The sequence below is a fragment of the Balaenoptera acutorostrata genome, chromosome 3, assembly GCF_949987535.1.
Source record: "Balaenoptera acutorostrata chromosome 3, mBalAcu1.1, whole genome shotgun sequence".
NCBI lineage: Eukaryota > Metazoa > Chordata > Mammalia > Artiodactyla > Balaenopteridae > Balaenoptera > Balaenoptera acutorostrata.
Window position 1 is genome coordinate 178,792,046 of NC_080066.1, and position 14,242 is coordinate 178,806,287.

At 47.6% G+C, this 14,242-nt stretch overlaps 1 protein-coding gene across 3 annotated transcripts in view; it reads right to left on the reverse strand.

Moving 5' to 3' along the window:
- DEGS2 (delta 4-desaturase, sphingolipid 2) overlaps positions 1-14,242 on the reverse strand; it is a 77,160-nt gene that overhangs the window by 61,452 nt on the left and 1,466 nt on the right. For 2 of the 3 annotated variants that reach the window (XR_009007635.1, XM_057543686.1), the window contains exons 2-3: positions 5,078-5,239; positions 4,020-4,215 (exon numbers count right to left, since the gene is read on the reverse strand). The exons of the other annotated variant lie outside the window; for it this stretch is intronic. The gene's annotated coding sequence lies outside the window, so the exon portion shown is untranslated. The remainder of the gene's footprint in view (positions 1-4,019; positions 4,216-5,077; positions 5,240-14,242) is intronic. 3 annotated transcript variants of the gene reach the window in all.

Genomic DNA, 14,242 nt, shown 5'->3' on the forward strand with positions numbered 1-14,242 from the left:
TCTTGCCAGAAAACCAAGTACTGGGAAGCCTGGCACGGAGGGGTGCTTAATATGGGAACTGGACTGGAAGTGATTTCCCTCCAGAGCCTCTGTCTTTCCACTTCCCAACGCAAAACAGCCCTCAGCGTCAGGGAGGGGGTAGAACGAATGAACAAATGAACGAATGAACAAATGAACTAACTGCACTGCCACCTCCTGCTTTAAATTCAGCCTGTCATTTACACACTGCATATGCCTGTACACAGCAAAGCTGACACTTTATTTCAGCCTTCCAAAATTGAGCATCTGATCGAAGAAACACAATTTTCACCCAGAACCCCAGGGAGTCTGGGAAGCAGAGCAGGGAAGAAGGTGCCCAGCCCATCCTCCTTCCCAGGAGGCAGAGGGAGAAAATCTCCCCACAGACCCGACGCTGCTGGTCCAGGGGCTGGATGGGGAGGGAGGAGGCCTGTTCCCAGCTTTTGGTCAGTGTAGTGGGTGGGCGGCGGGGGAAGCGTGGAGCTGGGGGGCCGGAGAGGGCCAGAGTTCAGCTCCCACAGAGCTGAGTCTCTGGGCCTCCTTCCCAGGCCTGTATTTCACAGGGCAGTGGGAAGCTTTTCTGTAGAAGATCATTGATCGGGGGAGAAAAATCAATTAAAGCCCATTGACTGAAAAAGTAACTTGGGCTGGAATTTTTCTAGGGGAAAAGAAGCTCCAAACCATAACTCATCTACTGCTCTATTAATAACACACGAAGCCACAGCCAATAAATAGAACAAGCATGAAGCGTATACATTAACTTTATACTGAAAAGGGAGGAGCCAGTGAAGCCAGGGAGGGAAGGATGACGTATGGGGACAGGAAAAGGGAAAACAACAGAGGAGGAGAGGAGAGCCCGGGAAGAAGCCAGCGAGACAAGGTGCAGAAAGGAGAGAATCAAGAGGAGGGAGAGCTGGGTGCAGAGGGGGAAGCGGCAGGCGACAGGGCCGCAGCCCCACACAGGCAGCGAGAGGCCCGGGTGACGAGAGGGCGACTGTGCCTGCTCTCCCATAAATAAGAGCTCTATTTAGTTCCCCAGGAATATAAAAATATGCCACGCTTCTGGAAGCCGGCTCCAGCTCCTCCGCTCCGAGTCGCTGACGTAACCCACGACCAGCGGGAGGAGCCTTGATGCGTCCTCAACCTGCTCCCCAGTGACCCAGACGTGCGCTGCCCGGCTCCTTCCGGCCCAGATGTGCGCTGCCTGGCTCCTTCCGGCGTATTCCCCGCACTTGCTCAGAGTTCAGTAGATAAGCTTGTTTTCAATTCTTTACGTTCTCCCTTGCCTCGCCTAAGGTGACCATTACTAACTAAAGAGTGGGTACATTCCCGTTCCTTCCTTCATGCTCGTATAACATAAAGATGATCTGTATATCTATATCTGTGGGGGGGGAGAGGATGGGGACGGGAGAGAAGAGCCGCCAACATATACACACAAGCACAGCCCCAAGCCTGCTGCCACAGGGAACAGAAACGGCGCACGGATCAGAGAACAGAGGTTGCTCAAACGGGGAGGGCTTCCGTCCTGTCCGGCTGGAATGCTGAGGAGGTGGCCTTTGAGGCGGAAGTTGAAGGATCCAGCGGGCAGAGGTGGAGCCTGGGGAGGAAGACCTTCCACAAGGAAGGAAAGGCAGGGAGGGACAAGGCACACCCGGTGTGACCGCAGAGTGACATCTTGCAAAGGAGGAAGGGGCGGGGCTGACAGGAGGCTTGTAAGAGGAGGTTAGGGCCAAAGAGCTGACTTGGGTCTGCCTGGATGATCAGAGCTCACAGACGATGGCCGTCAGCCGGGATGAGCGCGGGAAAGGCCCTTTCAGCTCAACCTACCGCGTGAATGCCTCGCCTAAGTGTCTCACGTGGCTGGACGAAATCAGGTCTAGGGGCTCTGGACTCAAATTCTTTTTTTTTGTTTAGGCCATGCCGCGCAGCTTGCAGGATCTCAGTTCCCCAACCAGGGACTGAACCCAGGCCACGGCAGTGAAAACATCAAATCCTAACCACTGGGACTTCCCTGGTGGCACAGTGGTTAAGAATCCGCCTGCCAATGCAGAGGACACGGGTTCAAGCCCTGGTCCGGGAAGATCCCACATGCCGTGGAGCAACTAAGCCCGTGTGCCACAACTACTGAGCCTGTGCTCTAGAGCCCGTGAGCCACAACTACTGAGTCTGCACTCTAGAGCCAATGAGCCACAACTACTGAGCCTGTGTTCTAGAGCCCACGAGCCACAGCTACTGAGCCCTCGCACCACAACTACTGAAGCCCGCACACATAGAGCCCACGCTCCGCAACAAGAGAAGCCACCTCAATGAGAAGTCCGTGCACCACAATGAAGAGTAGGCCCCACTCACCGCAACTAGAGAAAAGTCTGCATGCTGCAACAAAGACCCAACGCAGCCAAAAATAAATAAATAAATAAATTTAAAAAAAAAAAAATCCTAACCACTAGGCCACCAGGGAACTCCCCTCTGGGCTCAAATTCCACGACGCCCACCAAGCTAGCGGATTCTAACACTGCCTCTTCCACCTGAAGCGACAGGCTCCCCGAAGGCCATCTGGTACCCGGTGGGCCTGTTCTTCGCTGACCCCTGGGTGCCTAGCGGGGCGGCTGCCACGTGGGAGCACCTAATCTAGTGACTTGAACTCGCTGCTCTATCGCTTTCTGTGTAGTTCGCTGGGGAACCTGACGACGCCACTACACCCTCGGAGTGCTGGAGGAACACCCCGGGCTGTGGGCACAGTGAGCGGCTCTCCAGGGAAGGTCTCAGAGGTGGGGGGGCGACAGGCACCAGGGGAGCATTCTCAGGGGGTAAGAAGTCACATAACCTGCTCTTTAACTGCGAGGGAAGGGGGCAGGTGGGCAGAACGCTTGAAAATGGCTAACCACTTCACTACTCTCAGGTTTTTAAATGGGGAGAAGGCTCCCAGCCACCATTCTTCCTTCTGATAGGGAAATGGTACAGTTGGCCAAAGTATCCAAAAGATCTGATGCAAAATGGGAAATGATGGGAAAAAAACACAAGTTTAATATAGATAATTTGGCTTCCACAAGCTTTTCTTCATTTGCTACTTAAAAAAAAAAAGCTTATAAAATACTTGTTTATTTGTACACCCATGTTCACAGCAGCATTATTCACAACACCTAAAATGTGGAAACAACCCAAGTGTCCACTGAGGGATGAGTGGATTAGCAAAATGTGATATATACATACGAAGGACCATTATTTGGCCTTAACAAGGAAGGAAATTCTGACATACCTTATGACATGGATGAATATTGAGGATATTTTGTTAAGTGAAATAAGCCAGACATAAAAGGACAAACACGGCATGATTTACTTATGCGAGTGAGGTACCTAGAACAGTCAAATTCACAGAGACAGAAAGTGAACGGTGGGTGCCAGAGGCTGCAGGGAGTGGCAAGTGGGGAATTACTATCCAACAGGAACAGAGTTTCAGTTTGACAAGATGAAAAGAGTTCTGGGGATGGACGGTGGTGATGGATGTACAACAATACAAACATACTTACTGCACACTTAAACATGATTATGATGGTAAATTTTATGTCTTTTACCACAATAAAAAAATCTAAAAGTAAAAATACATGTGTGATAACTGCACACAAATATAAACAAACAAACAAACAAACACAAAACCACCACAAAAACCCCAACTGCTCAAAATCCTAGTTCCCGGAAGCAAACGACACTGTTTTGACATGCTTACTTTCCAGTTCTCCTATACCTTTCCCTCAAAAGAGTTGGGATTATAATATATACATAAATGTGCTACATTTTCACTTATTATTGTATCGTAGCATTTTTTCATATTAAAAACGTTTACATATAAAATCTATCCCATGGATTCCATATGGATGGACCATAAAATTACCGAGACAAAAAAAAAAAAAAAATTACCGAGACAACACTTCAGACACACAGAACGGTAACACCCCCTTCAATGTCCCTTCCCCTCCATCCCATTCCCCAAGGGAACAACTTACAGTCTCCCCTGTGGCAGTAGGTCAAGAATGGGCCCCTGCAAGTTCCTCGCACCCCAGGACAAGGGTTTACACGAGAAGCCCAGTGGGAGCAGCGGGTTCACGGCTCCACGGGGCCTGACCCCTGACTCCGCAATTCCCTTCGCCTTTTCCACCCAGTCACGAGATAACGCCACAGTCCTCGTCATCACGCCGGTTTCTGGGCAGGAAGGACGAAGAGGGGCTGTCTTCTCTTGGGGCTTTACCTTTTTATTAGGGAAGGGAAGCCTTTATAGTAACATGTTTTCCTTAATATTTCACTGGCCAGAACTGGGTCACATTCTTCCCAACTCCTTTTCACATCCATCAAAGGAAGTAAGACTGCCTTGGGGGGAAAAAAAAAGGGACTTCCTGGCGGTCCAGCAGTTAGGACACTGCGCTTCCACTGCTGGGGACCTGGGTTTGATCCCTGGTCGGGGAACGCAGATCCCGCAAGCCATGTGGCGTGGCCCAAAAATAAATAAATAAAAATAAAAAATTTTTTTAAAAAGGACTGCCTTCGCTGTTTAGCCAATCATGATTAATCCCCCGAGCTAAGATAGTTCCACCCTCTTCCCGAAGGAGCAGATTTCTACCTGCTACCCGAAGAAAAAACTGGGGCTCTGTAAGGAGGGAGCGCTGGGTGCTGGGAGAAGAGTGGTCGCTGGCCAGACACCAGAGTGGACGCCACAGGGACCTGATGTATTCTGCTAAACAAATGCACACACGTACATCCGCGTGACATACAGTAACGTGTTCAACCACTCCTCGAGGCTGTTTCTAGAAGGGATTTCTGATGTACAACCCCAGCTTACATAAAGGCTATGTGAGAGTCAGCAGCTAACATCGAGCTGGTGGAATAATGTGATGGACGACAGTCAAGACGCCTCCCATCTCCATAGGCTCTTATGACAGACACAGCCAGTAAGATGAAGATGCACATATTACATTTGGTATGTAACAGGTAAGTCACTAAATTTGGATCCTAAAAAAAGCAACGGTTTGAATAGAGGATGGGGAAAGGCGATTTAAAAGCTACATACATGTGAAAGCAAGCAGTGGCTGGTTTGCAGCTCTGAACACTGAAAGGGATGAGTTCTAGTGAACCTTGACACCATGAAGTCACAGCTGAACATGGCCAGGCCCGCTACAGGTGGAAGCCAGAAGCAGACAGACTGTAGTCTTTCATCGAGTAGGCTTTGCATCTAGAATTCAATGGTTTCGAAGAAAAAAAAAAAAAAAAAAGGGATGAGTAAGCGTCCAAGGGAAACTACCACTTCACGGCTGGAGAGATGTGTGTGAGCAGATCTATAAAACACCTCTACCTGCCTGTAACACAAGCAGCATTGTTACCTGCTTACCACTGGATTAATACATGAATCAATAAGGCATTTACTTCGACAGGAAATGGTCTTTCTACGTGGACTCCCTCTTTGTTGTGGCAGTTGCACTGGGGGTTTGCCTGTAGTAAAACGTTTGCTTTGAGAGGGCTGGAGGAAAGACTGTGTGGGCTTTGTACAGGTCAAAATAAGACCGTTTTTCCAAAGCACAGTCTCCTTAAAGGGTTTCATTTTTGAAGACGCTTTTGAGAAATAATTAGAAATATACACTTTCATGTAGTTTGGGACAAGCAATATTCTTTACTTGTTTCACATTATAAACCAGTTTTCACTGTTTGAATTTCCAAGAATTATGTCTAATTTCCAGACACTTGTTTATTTGCTCGCACACGTGGAAATTCATACTACTCAAAAAATCTTAAGGACGAGTAAGCTAAATTCAGGGTTCCCAGAGTCTGATTACTTTAAGACTCTGCCACGCTGCTCAGCCCATGAAGCAGCATTTTCCTGTCCCCACCAACCCCCATCAAAGTACACCACCATTTATTTAACACTTACGGTGTGTTCCAGGCCCTGAGTAACTCAGGTGCATGAACAGCTACGAGAAAGCAGAAGAAACATCCCTACCTTCCAGAAGCTTCCAACTCAGGAACTATCTACAAGTAATTAAAGTAAAAGACAGCTAACTGCTTAGCAAGTTGGGAATTTTACGGAAGACCAGGGAGGGCGTTATTTGCAACTGGAGGGTCTGGGATGCCTTGAGGCGGGCTCGGAACTGAGCAGGGAGGCTGGTACACGTGAGGAAGGCATTCCTTAAAGAACGGGGTATGAACAAAGGCGGAAAATGAAGGGGCAGATTCACCAACAATGACGCTTCTGTGAGGCGGAACTGCGGGGGTGGTGTGGTGCCGGGAAGGAGCAGGAGGGAGAGTGAAAACCAGGAAGAGGTGAGGGAATTTATTTCGTACCAATTACATGCCAGGAGCATTGTACGTGTTATTTCGATCAAACGTTACAACAATCTTGAATAGTAATATTCTGATTTTACAGATCAAGAAACTGGCCCAGAGTGGGTTTCCTGGTGGCCTAGTGGTTAGGATTCCAGGCTTTCACTGCCGGGGCCCAGGTTCAGTCCCTGGTCGGGGAACTGAGATCCCACCAGCCACGTGGCCTGGCCAAAAAAAAAAAAAAAAAAAAGAAAGAAATGTGAGTAGAGGGAGGCAAAAGAAGAGGACTGAAAATTGGGGCATTATTCCAAGGTGAGGTTGCCAGACAAAACACAGAACAGCCAGTTAAATCTGAATTTCAAATAAACAAGGAAGACTTGTTTATTTGAAAAACCAAAAAATAGAAAGAAACTGGTCCAAAGAGGTCAACAAACTCACCTGAGATCACTTAGCTGATAAATAGTGGAGCAAATATTCAAAACCGGGTCTGTCTGATAAAAACTATTTTTTTTCTGCTATGCCATGCTTCCTTAAAGCCCAGCCAAGGATTCGGGACTTTATTCCACAAGCAGCAGGGGTGGAGGACACAGGGAGAAGCATCACCGGGTACTTCTGCTCTGATAGGGCGGGTCACATGCCCCCGCATTGGGCAGAGGAGAAACTCCCTGCCCTCAAAGCATGTGCAGTTTTGTGGATGAGCAGGAACATTAACAGCCATTTTCATTATAATGTGAGGACAATGCCAGCAATTTGGGCAGAATGCTATGCAAATTCGCTTCCAAGGAAGGCTTCCTAGAGAGGTCATCTGAGCTGTTTTGGAAGAGGAATAAGGTTGAAGGAGGTGAGAAAGGATCTCCTAGGCAAAGGAAAACGAACAGTCTGAAAACAAAGGTGTGAACTATTGTGGTGCATGTATCCGGGAGTAGCGGGAAGGACAGAAAACGAGGCCGGCAGGTTTAGGAATGCCTGGCTGAGGAGCAGCTCCATCCTGAGTTTGAACTGGAGTAACGTGGTCCCATCTGCATGTTAGAAAAACTCAGGAGAGCCTTGGGAACAGAGAGGGCTGGAGGCAGGTAGAGCAGCTGGTTGCCAAAGGTTTGGGTGAGAGAGAGCCAAGGCCTGCACCAAGACAGTAATAGCAGGAATGGAGAAAACTTGGTTTGAAAAATATTTAGGAGGACTTGGTGGCTACACACAGGGGATTACGGAGCCAGAGGAGTCAAAGATGATTTCCAGATTTCGGCCCCGGGCAACTGGGTGTGACTGGTGAGAGGGAGAGGGCGAGGAGGTTGTTAGGGAGACCCCGTGGGACACTGAGTAGGGGCAGTGGATGTGGGTCTAGAGCTCTGTGGAGAATCCAGACTACAGACAGAAGCTAGGACTGCTCAGCACGCAGTTGGGTGGCTGTTAAGGCCACAGGGATGGATCAGGTGACGCAGGACAGCATGCAGAAGAGGGGCAAGAGGAGGAAGAGTCAGAAGCGAGAAGATGGACAGCAGAGCTAAGGAAGGGATCCGGGGACCGAGCAGCCGGCCACATCAAGTGCAAGAGAGGACGAGAAAACGAGGTCAGAAAAGCCTCACCTGGGCAGGGCACCACAGCAGGTGAGGACACGGTACCTGCGGCTTAACAGATGGAGCACAGACTCTCAACACAGACCTGGTCTCAGGAGGCTTAGCTGGGAATGGAAGGAGATTGGCAATGGCTACAAGGGGACACAGGGTCAAGAGAGAGCCTTGTTTCTGAAGACCAGGAGAGGGACTTCCCTGGTGGCGCAGTGGTTAAGAATCCGCCTGCCAAGGCAGGGGATGAGCCCTGGTCCGGGAGGATCCCACATGCCACGGAGCAAACTAAGCCCGTGTGCCACAACTATTGAGCCTGTGCTCTAGAGCCCGCCAGCCACAACTACTGAGCCCACGTGCCACAACTACTGAAGCCCGAGCACCTAGAGTCTGCGCTCTGCAACAAGAGAAGCCACTGCAATGAGAAGCCCGCGCACCGCAATGAAGAGTAGCCCCCGCTCGCTGCAACTAGAGAAAGCCCGCGCGCAGCAACGAAGACCCGATGCAGCCAAAAATAAATGTATTTTTAAAATAATAATAAATAAAGACCAGGAAAGACTTAATCCAAAGAAAAAGAGCCAGGGACAAACGGCAGAAGAGCCAGGGACAGATGAGAGATGACAAGTGATGGCACAGAGCCCGAGACGAAGGGGAGGAGGGAACACAGGTAGAGGCAGGACACAGGCTCATCCGGGAGCGGCCACAAAGGGACAGCTGGTGTCTAAGGGAATGAATTCTGACCCCTCCAACTTTCTTGAAGTAGGAGGCATTGGAATTGGGCTACTGCAGTGGGGATGGGGAGAAGGACACAAGCAGATTATGAACTTTGAGGCAAGTAATTTAAAGAATCTGCTGAGCAAAGTGGTGGAGGGGGGCTGAGTCGGGACAAGTAAAAAGAAAGGTCAAGTGACATCAGTCAGGTGATGCCGGGGACCATAAGTCACTGCAGAAATCTACATACACAAGTGGCGTTTCTTCCAGTAGATTCCAGGATCTCAGAAGTATACAGACAAAAGTGAGTCAACCCAAGGGTGACGTTTTATCAGCCATAAGCAGTACGGGAAGCTGAGGATGCTGGTAATCAATTGTGGAGTTCTGGTCTGGGAAGGAAAGAGGGATTAGAAAATTGAAGGTTTGAGGCTGAAATAAACGGATAACAGGAAAGACGGTGTGAGAGTTGGAAAGGATAGGAGATTGGGAGTTTAATGTTCCAAATGTGGGACTTCCCTGGCGGTCCAGTGGCTAAGACTCTGTGCTCCCAATGCAGGGGGCGTGGGTTCGATCCCTGGTTAGGGAACGAAGATCCCGCATGTTGCACAGCACAGCCAAAAACAAACAAACAAAAAAGATTCCAAATATGGCACTGCTCCTAGGAACGACAAGGACCAGGATATGGCAGCCGAAGAGGTGGGAATGAAGGTAGCTGGAGTTTCCGAAGCCAAATATAAAGAGGCTGCGGTGACTCAGGGGCTGGTATGGCTTAGGTCTGAGAGAAAGATATTACGTAAGCTTAAGCGCCAGGTCTTCGATGAGCACGGGAGACAGTGAGGAGATGGTAGAGAGGGGCATTGCGGGGTGATGGCTTTAGCCCCCAACCATGTCAGTCAGCTCTGCCTTTGGTATGATTTGGTCAGACAGTCACTAGGAGAAGATCCAGGCGATCCACGATCGCATTCTTGCTGCCATGGCACCACTGTTTATGCAAAACAGTGCAAGGACACTCCCAATCCATCCCTCGGGGAATAAGAGGATGGCTCGGTTTAGAATATGATAGTTCTTCCTTTGCACCCACCCTTTAAATCCCCAAATTAAAACTGTACACGAGCGCTAAGGAAGTTTGCTGGCAACCCTGTACTGGGACGTGGAGACAGGAGACCAATGCTCACCCTCTTCTGTCTGCCACCTCTGGGCTGCTGTTTCCCTGAGTGGCAGCTGTTGACCCCACCGTGACGATGACACCCTTGCCAAGTCTTCCTGGGTCTACCCTTTCCGGCCAAAGCACCCCTGTGTCACAAGGGGAAAAGTGACCAGTAAGACACGAGCAGCTGGAGCCCGATGTCGACCCACTTCCAAAAAGAGCTCCAGTGTTGAGAAGCTGAGTTCTGATTGACACAGAAAACACAAAAGCAGTTGTTTATCCTACTTTTAGTAGACAGTAATCCACCTAGCTCCAGGAGATTCAAAACTTATCACTGATATGACCAATCTCTTTAAGAAAAGTCTGGCTAGCAAATGAATTCTTATCTGCTCTAAGAAACCAAGTAAGCACTGGGTCCGGCCTATATGGATGAGCCCTAAAACCAGCACAGAAACTGAGAGGTGAGTGGCAGAGGCTAGCTCACCTGGAACGAGATGGTAAGAAGGAAATATAACCAGTCCTGCGGAGCGTCAACCCTTCACACGGTTTACTTACCACCACAGCTGATTCCTATAAGCCTGAAGACTGGCACCGTTAGGCCTGTTTTAAAGCCGAGGAAATGAAGAGCTGAGAGGCTACAGGACCTTGTGGATGTCACCTGGATGACAAAGGGCACAGCCAGGCCCTGACCTGTTTGGATGCCACTGGTCTGCTCCTGTCACTCATCAGTTTCGCCTCCCTAAGTACCTTCGTAGCTGGTCTACCTTCCAAGGCCTGGAACTCCAAGACCATTCCCATTATTAATCCCCAAGTTCAAGTGGGAACTTTGAACAAGGAATGGCTCATAAAAAACGAAAAAGAAGAAGAAGAAAAAAAAAAATAGGACATGATGTCAGTAACCAAGTACTGAGACAACCTCAGGCATCTCAATAGCAGTTTTGTGGATTAATTTGCTAATTTGATGAGTTTCCGAGGCAAAAATAGCCCTTTTGCACTTAGTGCTATGGGCTTATTGCAAATATTTACAAATGTATCACTTAATTTATTTTATCTACTTCCTTTTCACATAGAAATTAACATTTCAGAAAAAAAGAAAAAAAAAAAAGCTGGTTTGCAGCCAAGCACTGGCCTTGGCACTTGGTGGTTTATTTAACTCTCAAGTCCCAGGTGAAATGTCCCCTCCTCAGGAAGGGCTTTATCTGACTAGCTTGGTCTAGGTCCACTTGTCCCCAGACTCTCCGCTTCTTGTCAGGACCGCCGAGTGGAAGTGAGACCGGTATCTCTGAGCTCTCTGGTCACGGCCTGTCTCCCGTCTGGGCGCATTGTCTCGTTCAGGGCCATATTCTCCAGCCTCGCAGAGCAGGTGCTTGACAAACAGGGATGAACAGCTGGGCTCACCTAATCCGCCCGTCACTCCTCTTTACCAAACAGAGAAAATCCCTAACAGAGGCTGCGTGTCCAGCCCACTCTCACAGAGCTCCTCCTGTTCCGGCACTGACCTGCCTCACACCGATGCAGGAGTGGCTCGGCTTCCTGTATTTCTGTGCTGCAGTAAGTATGCCGTGAAACAAGGTACCGCAGATTAAGACAGAACTTTCCATTTATTCTGTTCAATCACACGGGTGACATTCATTTGGATGGGCAGGTGGCAGGAGCAACTGCAGTACAAAGAAGTTGATTTAGCTTCTACTTTGGAGGGGCACACAACGAGCAAAGTAGAGAAAAACAAGGTGAATTTATCACTAGAGAGCTCAACTTTCCTTAGATTTATGGGCAATAACCAGATTTATCTACTGTACTAAACCACTTAGCCTCAGAAAAAGAGTTTGACTAAGACCCTATAAAAGCGAAGGACATAAAACGTTGCAGAAATGGTGTTAGCTTTTATAGACCTGTATGGTTAAGGTATTTCACCACAGTTTAAGCTCCAAATCTAATGTATGTATTGATTTTGGGGGAAGGGAGGAGTAGTCCCTGAATAGCCCAGGTTTCAAGAATTCCACAATCAAGAACACACTATAGTTTAGATGATTAGGAAAATGTGTACACGCCTATGGTTTTTCAATTAACTTGTATTGATCCAAACTAGGGGTAACTAATTTAGATGCAGAAACACAAATTTTCATCCTGATTTTTCTCCATGTTCTATTGGAAACTCAGCATGGATCTGGAACAGGGTCCGACCAGCAAACGTAAAAAGGTTTTTAGCCTAACAAAAGGCAAAGCTCTAGCTGCAGCCCCAGCACTACGCTGCAACGTGACCTTCAACAGCTCCCCTCTCAGCTGGTTTCCTTAACTGCAAAACAGAGACTGGGCTAATATTCTCCATACGGTAACCGATGCACAGCACCAACTACCTGCTAGAAGTAACTCCAAAAGAACTAGACATTAGAACTAACCAAAAAGCAATTTCATGAGACAGCCAAACTAGTTTGCGGTAAGGGAAATTACTTAGCGTGAGTTCGCTGCCTGAATCGTTTCCGATCTGTTAGAAATAAAAATAAGGTAGAATCAGATTTCATCGCTAGCCTCCCTATAATTAATAAATGAGAAGATACTCTGAAAAAAGGAAAGAGATACTAGGTGCCTCTCAATTCACATCCCTCATTCTTCCACCCACTCCCACCCTCTCCCCTCCTCTCCACACATGTCCCCCCCCCCCTTCCTAAACCACATGGTCTTAAAGCTGAGTTGGAAATCTAATGGAGGTTTCCGGAACGGAACCATTAGGAATGAGGGAGGAGAGAAGCCATCCAAAGAGCTGTGCGGAACAGTCCACACCTTTGTCCTGTGCTGTCCTGTCAAGGGACACACTCCTTGCAGGATACGTGTCACATTTCCTCAGCCATTAGTGAGCTCTGACTTCTCAAAGATTCTAGAAACTTTACACAACTCTTAGGATTCTTCCAATCTTCTACTTTCTTCTGTAGTTGTTGACATTCATTTCCACGGTGGACTGAAAGTCTTGTTGGAGCTTTTGAGACACCTAAAATGGCCGAGCACTTTCACAGAAGTCCTCTCTGTCACGGTGCCTTCATTTTTTGATGAACCAACAAACAAACAATCATTCCATGTACAAGGCATTAAGCTGTAGACGGACCCAGCCGTGGTCTTTGCCCTCACCGTTGGAAGGGTAAAAGCACGCAAACATGGCAAAAATACCCAGTTTAATTAAGTGGGGTCAGTCAATTTTCTTGCTGCCATGACAAAAGGACTCTAGAAGTTCAGAGGGAAGGTTCATTGGCCCAGTTTACTCTGCCCAAACAGAACAGGATAAAAGCAGTGAAATTATCCCTACCTTTAGAGGCCCAGGGCTCTGGAACTGCACTTTAACCTGTCCTTTTAAATGGATTTTCACCTTTAGCAGCAAATGCAAGCAAGCAAGCAAGAGCAAATACAGCATCATGTCTTTGCATGCCTATTCATACGGTACTCCATAGCTAAAGAACAGAAGACAAGAATCTCTCCCACCATGGAAAACTCAAGACCTATCTAGCAGGTCACCTGATCTGGGGCAATTTTTAAAAGCTCTTCATGCAGCAGGTGAATAGCTGGAACGTCTCAGTGCTTTCTCCCACCTACCACCCCTCCTGACAGAAAAACCCTTTTCAGCTTTCTCCACTTGACTGTGAAGTCTGTAGACCTATGACTCAGAAGCTAGGCTGCCTAACTGGGTACTTCCCCCATTTCTCTTGTATCTATGGGGAAGTATCAACTACTTGCAAAGACAACCTCCCATCAATTACTAGAGAGTGGAGAAAGTGAAATTAATTAAGCCACATAAAAATTCTCCCACAACTCGTTTTCATTTGTGAAATATTTATGCAGAACTTATAAGCTACGAAGCCAGAAATGACTTATTTCAACAGACTTGACTTTGTCAAACTGTGTGGGTGCAGCACTCCAATGGGAATTACTCAGGATTTAAAACTCAAATTCAGAGAGACAATGATCTAATTTTTCACTCCCTATACCAACATCCTCAAATATCAAGTCCAGTGCCGTTGAAAAATAAGTAGGGACTAAATGAGATTGACAGAATCACTTTTTAATCAGAATACACAAACCTCTTTCTCTAAAGGTTCTCAAGAAAGACACCTGCTTGCTTTAACAAGTTGGATCTAAGATTAATGTATATATTACAGTTCAGAATAATCACGGTGTTCACCTGCAAGAACACTGTTCCAAAAGACAAAGCTAAACGTTGTGAATATACACGTTTGAGAAATTCGCTCAGCCGTTAAATTGGCCAAACGGGTACAACAAAGACACACCTTCCCAGCTTCTCACTTTCACATGATTTTCTTTCTTAAAAACCAGTTTTTATTTCTATTGCTTCAAACTCAAAGTCAGGTCGACCAAAACAATGAATAAGGGAAAAACCACTTCGCTGCAACATAGCTAACTATTCAGGAAAGGTTAATTGCCGCTAATTCGTACCAGGAAAAATATAGGCTCTGCTACAGGTATAAAGGAGAACAGTCCGGGAAAACTGGAATTT